Here is a 13,455-nt window from a genome sequence, read left to right as displayed (position 1 = left end):
GTTGCAGGCCACTCAGCTTCTCTCTTACTGTACTTGGAATGAAGGAACATGGAAAATATGAATCATTAGCTGTGGCTGCTGAAACAAAAGTGGTTTGCAGTCTTGGGCTGGAGATGCCTTGAATGAGGGTGATTAAGGCCATTGAGGCATATTTGGGCTTTCTCTCCAATCAAGGTCTTGGTAGGCTTGCACATCCCCACCCAGCTAAGTTAGTTGTGGTCACTGATTTGTTTTGGCCAAGGAAATGTGAGCAGAATTGACATAAGGTGGACACTTGAAGAGCACATGCCTCCTCATTTCTTTTTTTTAAAGACTGTCACTGCTCTGTCATTCTGGGTTCCCAAGTTGCTATGATAAGAGGAATTCCTCCTCTCTCCCAACTAACCCTTGGTGAACAAGTAGCTTGAGTGAGCTATAAACCTTTGCTACTTTAGGCCACTGAGATCGGAGTCTCCTGGGGCATAACTAGCTTCTCTTGATGCATCCTCTAAATTATGAGGAAGCAGAGAAATTTGGTTATGGAGAAAGAATGGAACAGACATATCAAGATAAACAGACCATTGAGAGAAAGCGACTGGGAGAATCTGATCACATTTCAGTTCAAGGGTCCTTATAATAACTCTCCTTCTTTCCTGGGGTACATGAGAGAATCTGTGTTCTTTGGAAGTAAAAAAGCTGACCAAATCATGCTGGTGTAGAAGCCTGCACAAGATCCTTGGCCCCAAGCTTCTGTGTGGACACTAAGAACGTCCGCAGAATTTCCAGATTTCTCCAGAGCTTGGTATCAGTCATTTCTCAGTAAATGTTTGCTGAATGACTGTTTATTGGCTATTAGTCATATGAGTAAGTAGGAGACACAATACCGGGAAGGAAAGATAACAAAACTAGGTGCAAAAGATTTATTTCCATTGAATACATGGACTCCATGGTTTATTTTTGGAAGAATAAATATCATTATTGTGATAGAGTAGGACCGATGTCCCTCAAATATTTATGGAACACTTTGGTGTGCAGGGCATTTAACTAAAGTTTACAAAGTCAGGGAAGGTAGATAAGAGACATGGATTTTTTTCCTCCAGGAAAATATGTATGTTGCCGATAAAAAAAACCCTCTCTCTGGGGGGTTATTTATTTATTTATTTATTTATTTATTTATTTTTGGTAGGCGATGTCTATTTTTATTTTATTTTATTATTTTATTGGAGTTCGATTTTCCAACATATAGTGTAACACCCAGTGCTCATCCCATCAAGTGCCCCCCTCAGTGCCCGTCACCCAGTCACCCCATCCCCCTGCCCACTTCCCCTTCTACCACCCCTTGTTCGTTTCCCAGAGTTAGGAGTCTCTCATGTTTTGTCACCCTCTCTGATATTTCCCACTCATTTTCTCTCCTTTCTCTGGGAATCATTTAATGTGTATTTCCAATGATGTTACTACCATTTTCCCAAATGCTATCTGAGCCCCCTATAGCTATGAGGATCACATATCTTAGGTTTTCTAAGAGAGCTTTAATATTACTATACTGTCCCTTTACCCCCATAAGAGCACCCATACTTGCCACGCTACATTTCCCAATATTTGGTCAAAAAAAGAGAGTTAACATAAGCAAAGCTTGCTACCGGGACACCTTTAACAGGAACACTTACTTGGATATGTACATGTGGGTTTGTTTATCTAAAAACACAATATAAAACAAAAACCTCATTACCTAATAGTCACACCTTGTTTCACAGCAATAGCTCTACCTGTGTATGGCGACTGCCCTAGAGTCAACAGTGCTGACTCAAGCAATTAAGGGAAAGTGAAGAATCTATAATTAACCCGAGAGACAATTGCTTCTTCTACTGGATTTTGGAATGCAGTGTGTTATTATGCTCATGGCTCATTGTCTCACGGAACAAGATACAGCATGTTCTTCTCATCCACAGGGGAGGGAGTGTTTTTTCTCAAGGGCTTGTGATGCTACCACCAAGGACCCAAGGAGAACATGCTCTGCTTCCAGGAGGGGTTCAAGCTCTGTGGATGCTTCCTTCCTTGTTGAGTGAACTCTGAGAGGCCCTCTGAGTGCACTCACTACCTGGAGGGCTTGCATAGGCAAGATGGTTCTCCCAGGATGAGAAAAGGCATATGGCTTTTCCTGCCTTACATCTTCTCTTCTTACAACTCTGTATAGGATTAATCAAGCCTGACTTGTGGAATTTAGCAGTCTCCAGCACGGCAATATTCCCTATGTCTGTACAGTTTAAAAAGCACTTTCATGTTTATCATCTCCTTACAGCTTATGACAGCATCAGGATAAGGACTTTTATTCCCATTCTACAGATTAGAATATCAGGATCACCCAGCTGGGAGGTGGCAGTGCAGGAACAAGAACATGGATGTCCCAGCTCCCAGCAATGGTGCTCTTTCCATTAACCCTTCCCCAGCCATGTTTATATGAATATTCAATGTCATATTTCAAAGCAACACATTACAAGATGAAGAGAGAACAGAGGGCCACCAGAGGTCCTTTCTGCTTATGACCATGGTTAACAAGTGACAGTAACGAGGCTGGGACTAAAAGGGTGTGTTATGTTTTATGGGCCAGTCTCCGTACAGCAGCCCCAGCTCCTGCACCTCGGTTGCTGGGAGAACCTGGTGAGGAGGTGTGGCTGGGCCCAGGAGACCTTTCCCGGCTCTCACGTTTATGGCTTAGGATGGGACAGGAAGGACATCTTCATGAAGAGAGAGAGGCAGGTACATTAATTTTGTTCCTAGTAGCTTCAGGGAAGAGTTGGAGGTAATCGTTAGGAATCGACACCTACTTCTCTCAAAACCCTTGGGTTGACAAAGGAATGAGCCATCACTCAATCCAAGTAGTATGTTTGGGGGGAAACGAAGACAAAATATGCGGCCAGGACAGCAGCTAGTGCTTCCTCAAGCCCCAGACTGTGCAGAAAAAAGCATCAACAGACTTTGCAGTCCAGAGACTTCAGCCAGCCTCAAGGGCCACATTTCAGCTTCGGAATGGTTTTAATCATTACTTCCCGGCAAACCCCGCATTCTTTTCGTATTGGATGCCACCTGTTCATTTTTATATTTTTATACTTGGTTCTCAAGTTTCCACTGATGTCCTTAACAGGAACATATGTGAAAGTGACCCTTGCAGCCTCCCGAGTGGCAGGCAGAACTCCACTCTTACTTTGCAGACCGGGAAATCTGATGCAAAAAGTACCTGTGGAGGTGGGCAAGCCAGTGCCTCCTGCCCTAGCTGACGTCTAGCTACCACTCATCCAGGTTCTCTGAGGGCCGCTGTGTTAGGCATGCTCAAACCTGGGATCTCTAAAATTTTTTGTTCCTGTGACTTGGCCATACTCATTGCCAACAGCTTAATTTTCAGTTGAGATTATTTGGTTTGGAGGCCTATGGGTGGGCCCAGTTACTGAAAAGAAGCAGCAGACTTCCTTGTTTTTTAAGGACCCTTTCTTTCTTTCTTTTTTTTTTTTTTAAGATTTCATTTATTTATTTATGAGAGACACAGAGAGAGAGAGAGAGAGAGGGAGAAAGAGAGAGGCAGAGACACAGGCAGAGGGAGAAGCAGGCTTCATGCAGGAAGCCCGACATGAGACTCGATCCTGAGACTCCAGGATCACACCCTGGGCTGAAGGCAGGTGCTAAACCACTGAGCAACTCAGGCATCCCTGTAAGGACCCTTTCTTGACTGACTAGCAAAACCCTTCTCCCCAAGCACTTTCTACTGGGCCCCTGGCTTCTCCTTAAGAGAGCCCATTTTCTTAATTTAATAGAAATCACTATTTCTCAGTAGAAATGCTTCTTTGAGTGTATGTTCTCCAGAGGACCATTTCCACCTCAGTAACTTCAATAGAGGAAAGAGCCAGACCTTTCTTACTGCTTGAGATGGAGGAAACTCTGTTCTTTTTCTGAGGTGCTGCCGCTTGAGGAGGGAGTTCCCGCCGGCAGGCAGAGTTCCAGAAGAGGCTGGTTATTTTTAGCATGGCCTTCTTTCCTTCCCAACACCTGCCGTGATCTGTAACCCAAGGGGCTACTTAAATGCTAGCAAGATGACTGAGGACAAGGCAGCCTGAGCTAATGTCCTAAAATATCACCCATGGGAGGCTTTTCTTGCAAGAGCCATTTCCATTTCTAGCTCCATTCCTTTTCTTATTCCTCCCCAAACTACGGCTATTACAGATCCTGGCCAGATGTGTGACATATGCCTTGGGAAGAGGTTGGAGAAAACCACTGGATCTGTCTACCTTGATGGCAGCCAGTTTAGTTATAATGAGTCTACTCTTGACTCCCGTCTTCAGTTTTTCCCTACTGTTATTGCCAGACAGAGGCAACAAGACTCTCAACACATATTTCCCTGAAGCAAAATCCTCTTTTGCTATCCATGAAAATATGTGAAGATGAGAGACAAAGTCCAGCAAATGCTCTAGATCAGATGATGATGACGGGGATGCAAACATCTTTCTTATTGCAGAGAGAGCTCATTGAGCTCATTATCCCCCTAAAGATGGTGCAAGCTGGAAATAGAAATATGTTCTCAAGGAGCCTGATACATTTGTGGAGGACAGATGCATCATGGGTCATGAAGGACAATGAGGAAGTCTTAGGAGGTCTCTAATTCTGGAGTTTGACATCAGCCCATGTTATCCACCACATTCCTCAGTGCCTGTCACATGTACAGTACTGTGCTGATAAATTCTAGGGCTAGCCTGTGGGGTAAGTTCTTATGTCCATCTGTTGACATCTTGGCCTTCTCTAAATTCTCCCAGATGCCTTAGAAGGCTTGGTTATGAAGTTAAGAGCTTATTTCCAAAGGAAGTGAACCAGAACTTACATATTTAAATGGATTTTGTCCCCTTTAAAGTGGTCAGTTTTAATTCGCTTGGCTAAAAAATGTAAGCAGTGAATCATACATGCAGTGATACAAGTTAGTAAAAAATAATAGGTATGCTTTATGTAATATGTATCATATATGGATACATACACAAACATAAAATAATTGCAAAGTTGCATATCAATCTGTTAACTGAATTCATTTCCTCTGAGGAGTTGGGGGGGAATAAGATTGAATATGGTGGTCAAAAGGGACTATAGCCATATATTTAAGGTTTCATTTTTATGAGTGAGATATTTTTATGAATAATATAATTAAAGTGTTAACAATCTCTTATTTTCCCTTTACCTGTCTTTCAAAATATATACATATTCTTGAGTATGTTAAGGAAAATTCTAGAGGGTTTATAATTGCCTGAATCTCTTAGAGGAAAGAATGCTAGCCAGAGCCAAACAGCAATTAAAAATCAATTAAAAAATAAAGTGGTCGAGCTCCATCAGGGCACCCAACTGTTTTTAATACCTGTTATTTGTCAGGCATAACACTGGGCACTAGAAATTAAAAATGAACAACCCAACATTGTGACCTTCCTCAAGATCTTTTATTTCTAAATCACTGCTTGTGGCAAACTCAAATTTCAAGCAATTCACTGGAATTGCCGTTAGTACTATTTTACAAGCCCCCCAATAAAATTAGTTTCATTACTCTATCATCTTGTGTCTGGACCCAAAGCAACGTGCCCTTGGCTTGATCACATCAAATTCGCCGCACCTGGTTCCTGATGACTTACGAATGTTTCCAAAACGCAACCTACCTTCAAAGGATAAAGATCTGTTTCACTAGGCAAAGTCAAAAGAATGTGCTACAGTGTCTAAGGGAATAGAGGCTCCAAACGTGGAGCTCAAGACTACTTCTGGAAAAAATTCAAATAAAAGAACATATGCACAATATTGACTATAGTTTCTTGGATGATGGGATTATGAGACATTTCTGAAATACTTTCTGTACTTTCCAAAGTTTAAAAAATGAATATGGGGGCGCCTGGCTGGCTCAGTAGGTAGAGCATGTGACTCTTGATCTAGGGGTCATGAAGTCGAGCCTCACCTTGTGGGTAGAGGTTACTTAAAAAAAAAAAAGGAAAAACGAATATGTTTTACTTTTATAACAATGATAAAGCAATAAATGTTTAAAAGCTCCTATAACCATAGCAGCAATGCTTTATATGTAAATATGAGGCCTCCCCAAGGAACAGTCTTGAAAGAGACAGTGCTTATAATTCTAAATAGCCTATTAGGTTACCTGTCATATTCTGCATCTTTCCTATTTCACAATCGTGGGCTATTTGTGTACTTGTCTTAATGCCTCTTCTAGCAGGAATGCTCCTTGAGTACTGTCCCTCTCCCCACCAGCACCCAGCTTAGGACTTCCACTGAGTAGTAACACGAGTAAGTATAGCAGCAGACTCTCACTAGACTGGGACTGAACAAGGCTAGGACTTGAACTCATTTCAGACAGGCACCAGAATTCCCTTTCTTGACTGCTAGACTGCATCCTGCCTCCTAATGTTTGCCGGGAATAGGCCTGCAACATATGTTTATTAAATGAACGAATGTTCCGCGTGTGCATTAAAAAAAGTGCAGTCACATCATTAATGACAACAGGAAAGCCAACAGCCAGGATCTTCTCAGCCAAGAGAAGAGAGAAAGCAAAACTCACTGGAGCTTGTTTTCACCTCCGCTCACTCTCTGTCAGCCTGGAAGTCTGAGCGAGGAGGGTGAGCTCATGGCTGGGAATGATGTGCTTCTCCCAGGTGTGTGGTTAGTGGGGAAGCTGCTACTTGGGTTCTTCTCAGTCATCCACCAGATTCTTCCAAGGTATGAGTGCTGGTGATTGCTCTCTGGGTCCATCCACTCCAGCAAACCCATTGTTAGTTTGCTCCTTGGTGTGATCCTTTCTTGGTGCTTGCTGAGCCAATGGACCTGGGTCTCCTGGTACTGCTAGAGACAAATAGAAGCCAAGAGTTAAGAGCCCAGCCTTGGAGCATACTTGGTCTAGTGCAAGGCCAGGCCACACACTAGCCCTCCTGCCCCACACACCAGCCGAGAGGGTCCAGTTAAGAGATCAACATAAGGATGTAGACTGCTGTGTTTGGGGGAAGGGGGATGCCTTCTTGGGCTTGGAGCCATCCAGGCAGGAGTCTGAATGAGGATGAAGGTCCTTAATCTTTCCCAGCCTCAGTTTCTCCTGCAAACTAGAGACAATAACACCCACCTCATAAATCTGTTAGGAAGAGTAAGTGTGAGAACAGAACCACTGTGTCTGTTGCTTCCCTACTGACTTTCACATATGGAAAAATGACCAACAAATTAATGATTTCCTATTTACTCCTTGAAACAAACAAGCTCACTGATCTTGCTATCAGATGTGCCTTCAGTAAAAGGCATTGATAAGTGAAACAGTATTTTTTTTGAGATTTTATTTATTTCAGAGAGAGCAAGCATAAGCATGAGTAGGGGGCGGGGAGGCAGAGGGAGAAGCAGACTCCCCACTGAGCAGGGAGCCCGATGCAGGAGCTCAAACCCAGGACCCTGAGATCATGACCTGAGTCGAAGGCTGACACTTAAACCGACTGAGCCACCCAGCTGCCCTGAAACTATTTCTTCTCTTATATTTTACATGGAGAAGTCAAGCATACAAACCATTGTTTATACCTTGTTTTAGGAGCTGGGAATTATTCTTTTAAAAATATAGGTTTTGGAATTAGACCAACCTGATTTTGCCATTTATTAGCTTTTGACTTTAATCAAGTCACTAAAACCTGTCTGTGCCTCAGTCTCCTCATCTGAAGAATGAGGATAAATAATGATACTCACTTCATCGGGTTGTTGTGATACTTGAACTATTTAGCAAATGTAAACCACAAGTGCCTGCCATCTAGAAAGGTTTAATAAGTACTACTTTCATAATTATTTTGAATTTATCAAAAGGTCCAAGGCATATGCTCACACATATATGTGTGTTTATTGGTCTGTGTATAAAACATTAGCCATCACACATTTGCTATTAAACACATTGCTATCACACCAATTTGGGGTTGGCTTCTTAGCATGAGCTCTTCACCCCAAACTCTTCTGAGAACAAAGCTGCTCTTCTGTGACTTGGCCTTCTGATTCCTATGCTCTTAATCACTTGCATGAAATACTAGGGAGGTGGATCCTTGAAGTCCTGCCAGAGCTGTATCAGGTAGGCTCTGGGGGCAAGTCAAGACCTGACCCTTATTTATTTTATTTTTAAATGTTGTATTGACATGTACTATACATACCGAGATGTACATAGATCATAAACAAACAACTCACTGAATTCTCACAAACTCAGCACACCTGTGTAACCAGCACCCAGATTGGGAATCAGAACATTCCAGAAGCCCCTTGTGCTCCTTCCATATACTATCTCTCTAAGGATAACCACTATCCTAATTAGCTGTTTCCTGGGTTTGAACTTCATATAAATCTGTCTCGATTATGAGCTGCTCAGTGCCTATTTGTTTCTCCTCAAAATCTACACTGTGATTAGATTTCCACCTGTTTTTGATTATTTTTTTTAAAAAATTTTATTTATTTATTCATGAGAGACACAAAGAGAGAGAGAGTAGAAGGCTCCATCCAGGGAGCCCTATGCAGGACTTGACTCTGGGACCCCGAGATCACGCCCTGAGCCAAAGGCAGAGGCTCAACCGCTGAGCCACCCAGGCGTCCTGTGTTTTTGATTATTAATTCAAGTGTCAGCAAGCTTTTATTCAGCAGCGACTACATGCAAGACACATGTTAATTAACTAAAGCAGTGAGGCAAAAGTAATTGTGTCTTTGGAGAGTGATTTTTGCAATCTTCCTTGCATAGGGCCACCTCCCTGAGCTGTTTCTCTCCAGAATGAGGTCCAGGTTCCCCATACTCTTCTCTCTTGTCTGGCGTTCACTCTATATTCTATCCGTGTAAGTGAGTCTTTTTTGGTAAAGGTCCCAATGGAAACCTACCAGTGTGTCTGATTTCTAACTCCAGAATTCCAGGACGAGTATCTGGTTGGCCTCGCTTGGCCCACTCTTGGTTATACCAACTGTAGCTAGACAGTTAGGGAACCATCCCTGAAAAGAGGGAGTGCTGTTGAGGAAGGGGAGGGGCTTGGCTCAGGTTCTCAACAAGGACCATGGTCCAAACTAGCCCCTTGCAGCTCTGATAGTCTATGATTTCTTTTCCTTCTCATATACAGATCCTTGACCCAAAGTCCAAACTGATTTATTCACTTTCTGTACCAAATTTGAACTGGAGCACTTCAGAGAGAACAATGCTCATGGAGGACTGAGACGGATGCTCTCCAAACTCTCATTTGAGGGAGCACGTCTGGCTCTGATGCAAGGGCCAGCCACTCAGGATGGCGGCTCTTTCATCTCGCCCTGAGGATCAGCTGTGGTTTTATAGACACACATGCTCTGCAGTCTCTCCTCTGGGGGGTGGGGTGCGTGTTCTATCACAGCCAGACCTGGCCCCTAAAAACTAATTTCCTAGATGCAGGGACCACCAACTGTTTATGATGATGATGATTATTGCACAGCATTGGAATTCCTGCCCAGATGCCAAAAGTCACCCATGTGGAGGGGTGTTTGCAAAGGCGTCCTGAATCCTGCATAACCTCGTGGTCAGACTGAAGAGCATAATGCTGGGTTTATGGGTCCAGCTCTGCTTATATCATGGGTGGAACCGAGATGGGGGCAGGGAACTGTGCTCAGTTTGCTTTACAGACGAGAGCCCGTTTAATCCGTGCTGCAAATCCAAGAGGGAGACACTATTCCTACTCTTCAATTTTCTGAATATGGAAACTGGGGCAGAGAGTGGTTACGCATAACACAGGTAAAACCTGTTACCATTAACAAAATGCTTTCTTCCCAATTATCTCATTTCATCCTCGAGACACCCCATTTTGTGGATGAACTTCTTTTGGCTCAGTTTCCGAATTTTGTATAGGTCATATGTGGCAGAGGTGGGACACAGATTCAGAGCTCTGACTTCCATCCCCTACGGCAAAGCCACAAATGACTAAGCTGCAGCGGATGGGGAAGCATGCCTTCGAATGATCCTGGTAAAACTTGGGTGTTTCAGAGACTGGTGAGTTCATATACAGAGTTTTACTGGGACGGGCATAATTTGAAGGAAGGGTTCTCTGGGAGGGAAGGACATGAGCCAGAGCCTGGGGAGAAGGAGAAACAGTGGGAATATTCTGACAGGTGGGAGCAGATGGGACAGTGTGTCAACAACCTACAGGTGGAGGTCTGTGATCTCAGAATTCCCTGACCATGTTTCTTCAGCTTCCCTGGGTGCCTGTGGTTAGGAATGGGGTGGGGGCAGGGGTGCAGCGCCATATTATTTACAAGTGCTGGGGAGGTCCAGCAACTTTCTAAAAGAAGGAACAATAAAACTTTTATAGACTGTTGCAGAGTCAGTTGCACCATAAGGTAGAGGCAGGTTGTGTATATAAGTGCTGGGAAGTTTGCAGGTCAGGGCGGGTGGGGAGCAAGCTGGTGAGGAGTGGCGGGGGGCTGTAACAGCTCTCTGGTCCCATGTTAGTTTCCACTGCTAGAAATCTGGTTTATTGGGAGGGCAGGATCCCTTTCCTGAGTCTCAGTTTCCTCATCTACAAAATGGGAGGTCATAACACCACTCAGGATTGCTGCAAGAAACCAATGAGATGTGCCAATTTGTCTCATGACATTACTTTCATTGTTATTTTATACTATTATTAAGCTTCAGTCTTCTCATGGGTGCATACCTCCCCAATTAGAAAATCACAGTCTTTGGGGGAGTAGGGGCCATGTCATCTTCTTCTTTTAATCTTTGACAGTGCCTGATAAACACACAACAAATTGTCTCAACAAACAAAATGGAAAAATTCTTAGTAAGGCATATTTATCCATGGCATGCCCGTCCTTGGGTGTAGTTTTCTAGGTGCTTTACCTTAGTTCCTGAGATTGGAATAAGCCAGGTCTCATGCTTGGCCATGAGAGAGTCCTATTACACTGGATCTTCTGCTCTAAAGAAATAGATTATTTTGGAATCAAGAACTTGAAATGTGTTTAGGTGATGATAAATTAACAATCAAGTTATTAAAAAATGAGGGTCTTGTCCTTTTCGTTGCTACAGGCTCATCAGCAGAACAGTTAATCCTTACCCCCCTCCCCAACCCCTAGGTACAGGGCACCAACCTTCCTGTTCTTGAGTCTGCACCACTTGCCCTGGGGCCTGGGGTGGAAGGCTGGTAAAAGCTTTCTGTGTGTGTGTGATTAAAAGATCAAGAGGAAAAGCATCAAGCATCAGGGCTTTTTTGGAAGGATTAGGCTCAGCTAGAAGGAAGGCTTGATTGTCCTAGAGGAGTAGGGATCAAGCTTAGGGCTTGGGTGGGGAAGAGGATGGAAGACCTTCATTCCTGAGGGAGACTTCTGGATGGGTTGGTGGATGCTTAAGAGCCATGGCCCAAACACCACAGTTAATGGAGTTTTGGCTTCTATCCCATGGCTGAGCTTGGTATGATGGTGATGGATATGCTTGTGGAGCAGCCCTCCTTTGAATGAATCCTACAAGCTTGGACCAGGGATCCTAACTAACCATGATGGACCACAACTAGAGGGCTTGCTCCTATCTTCTCAGGGTTCATGAAAGCCCTGGGGAAGGGGCAGGGAGACGCAAAACATGATCAACATGGGACTTCACACTGAGGTTGGTTTAATCGGGAACTGGAGCCTGATTTGATTTAATTCAAAAACATTTCAGCAGTAACAATTCTTACAGCTCAAGCAAGAAACAAAAATTCATGTCAGGGCAGCCCGGGTGGCTCAGCGGTTTAGCGCCGCCTTCAGCCAAGGGTATGATCCTTGAGACCTGGGATTGGGTCCCTGCAGGGAGCCTGCTTCTCCCTCTGCCTGTGTCTCTGCCTCTCTCTCTCTCTCTCTCTCTCTCAATCTTTCTCTGTGTGTCTCTCGTGAATAAATAAATAACATCTTTTTAAAAAAAAATCCATGTCAGTTAAGCTAACAGTGGTGAATGCTGTGTAGAGAGATTGCTATAGAAAAACTCTCCTGGACCAGAATATTGTGTGTGGAGGTTGAGAGAGGGCAGATGTTGACATGAAAGAACTCAGCATCAATCTGCAAATCTTTGGGTGATAAACTTTATTTGGTGAGTTTACTTTTGGGACGAATGCCTAGAAAATCCGGGTCTTTGATATACTTGAAAAACTAGGAGATGCTACAAAACCACAGGTAGTCTCTATGATACCATAGGAGGGAATTTGGATTTGAGGTTATCATTTCACATTGTGTTATAATTTTGTGATTCGAGTATCCAGCGTTAGGGGAAAGCAAGGATATTTTGGGAAGTGAGGGTCTTACTTTGATTCCTCTATATTTTGTTTCCATTCACTTATCTCCAGAGCTCCAACACTAAGTCCTTCTTTTGTCAGTGAAGTTTCCTGCCTTGGTTCCCCACCAGACTCTCACAATCTGGTGTCATCACTAGATTGTCATTGTCACCTGTTTGGACATTGTCTATTGCTCCAGGAATTCAGGGTCTACTAAAGGGGAAATCGTGAAGGTATGGTTAAGGAGAGACAGCTTCCCCTGCTATTTTGATATGGAAGGACTGTGTTAAAGTCCCCTATCCTAAATCAGGGTGAATTCAGATTTAGGCACCAGTATGATGGAGGATCAGAGTTTGAAATAAGCAAGGTGAATATGGTGGGAGCTCTACTAGTGGGAAGGCAAGATGGTCTGGCTAAGAAGTTCCAAGTGCCAGGTAAGGGGGGAAGGATGTTCCTTAGGGTAGGAGCTCAAGGATATTTTATAAGGTTGAGGATGAAGAATCATAGTGGGAGGAAGTCAAAGCCAAAGGGCACCATAATGGATGTTAAATCCAAAAGGTGGCTGAGATGAAAGAGAAGAAGGAGCAAAAAGGTGAGGGGGAGTGAGGGAAAGAAGCTGAATTGAAGTCAGGACCAGATCTGTGAAGTGAGATGGTGTGCTAGGGCACCCATGACACTCAGTAGCTGCTTCATTCCCCAGAGGAGAGTGCTGATCCTCAGTGGCCAGAAGCTGAACGTTCACTCTAGTCCCTTGAGAATCTATGGAACTCATCTTCATGCCTATGTGCTTTTCTTAGCCAGCTTGCTGTCTATGCTCTGTTCTCCAAATATTTGAATCCATCTGTCTACCTGACCCTCCCTCCCCGCCCATCCCAAAGTGAGCAGGGAGAAGGAAGCACAGAGAAAGAGTCCCCTTGGCCACCAACCAGTAACAACAACAACAACAACAACAACAACAACAAACAGTTTTGATGGAAGATCAGAGGTTGAAATAAGCAAGCATTTCAACTCATGGTTTGTTTATGTCTCCTTGGCTTCTACTCTGAGGAATGAGATCTAGAAGTACATACTAGTCAGAGCTTTCTCCCAAAGTACCGATGAGTCTGATGTCTGCTCACTCTTTTCTCTACACTTCACCTGACAGGAGCCTCTTTAGCTGTCTCTTCTGAACACTGTACTATGTTCTGGGCTCTGGGATCAAGCTAGATCT

The 13,455-nt window shown here is 43.7% G+C and overlaps 1 long non-coding RNA gene across 1 annotated transcript; it reads right to left on the bottom strand.

The window, feature by feature from the left end:
- Positions 1 to 6,037: 6,037 nt before the first annotated feature.
- LOC144303337 (uncharacterized) lies at positions 6,038 to 10,926 on the bottom strand. The gene is made up of 2 exons (XR_013370415.1): positions 10,847 to 10,926; positions 6,038 to 6,840 (listed from the first exon to the last, which is right to left on the bottom strand). It is a non-coding gene; the product is annotated as an uncharacterized LOC144303337 (long non-coding RNA).
- Between the last annotated feature and the right edge of the window lie 2,529 nt (positions 10,927 to 13,455).

Source organism: Canis aureus, chromosome 32 (assembly GCF_053574225.1).
Source record: "Canis aureus isolate CA01 chromosome 32, VMU_Caureus_v.1.0, whole genome shotgun sequence".
Taxonomy (NCBI): domain Eukaryota; kingdom Metazoa; phylum Chordata; class Mammalia; order Carnivora; family Canidae; genus Canis; species Canis aureus.
Note: the sequence above shows the minus strand (reverse complement) of the source record. Positions and strands in the feature narration are given on the sequence as shown.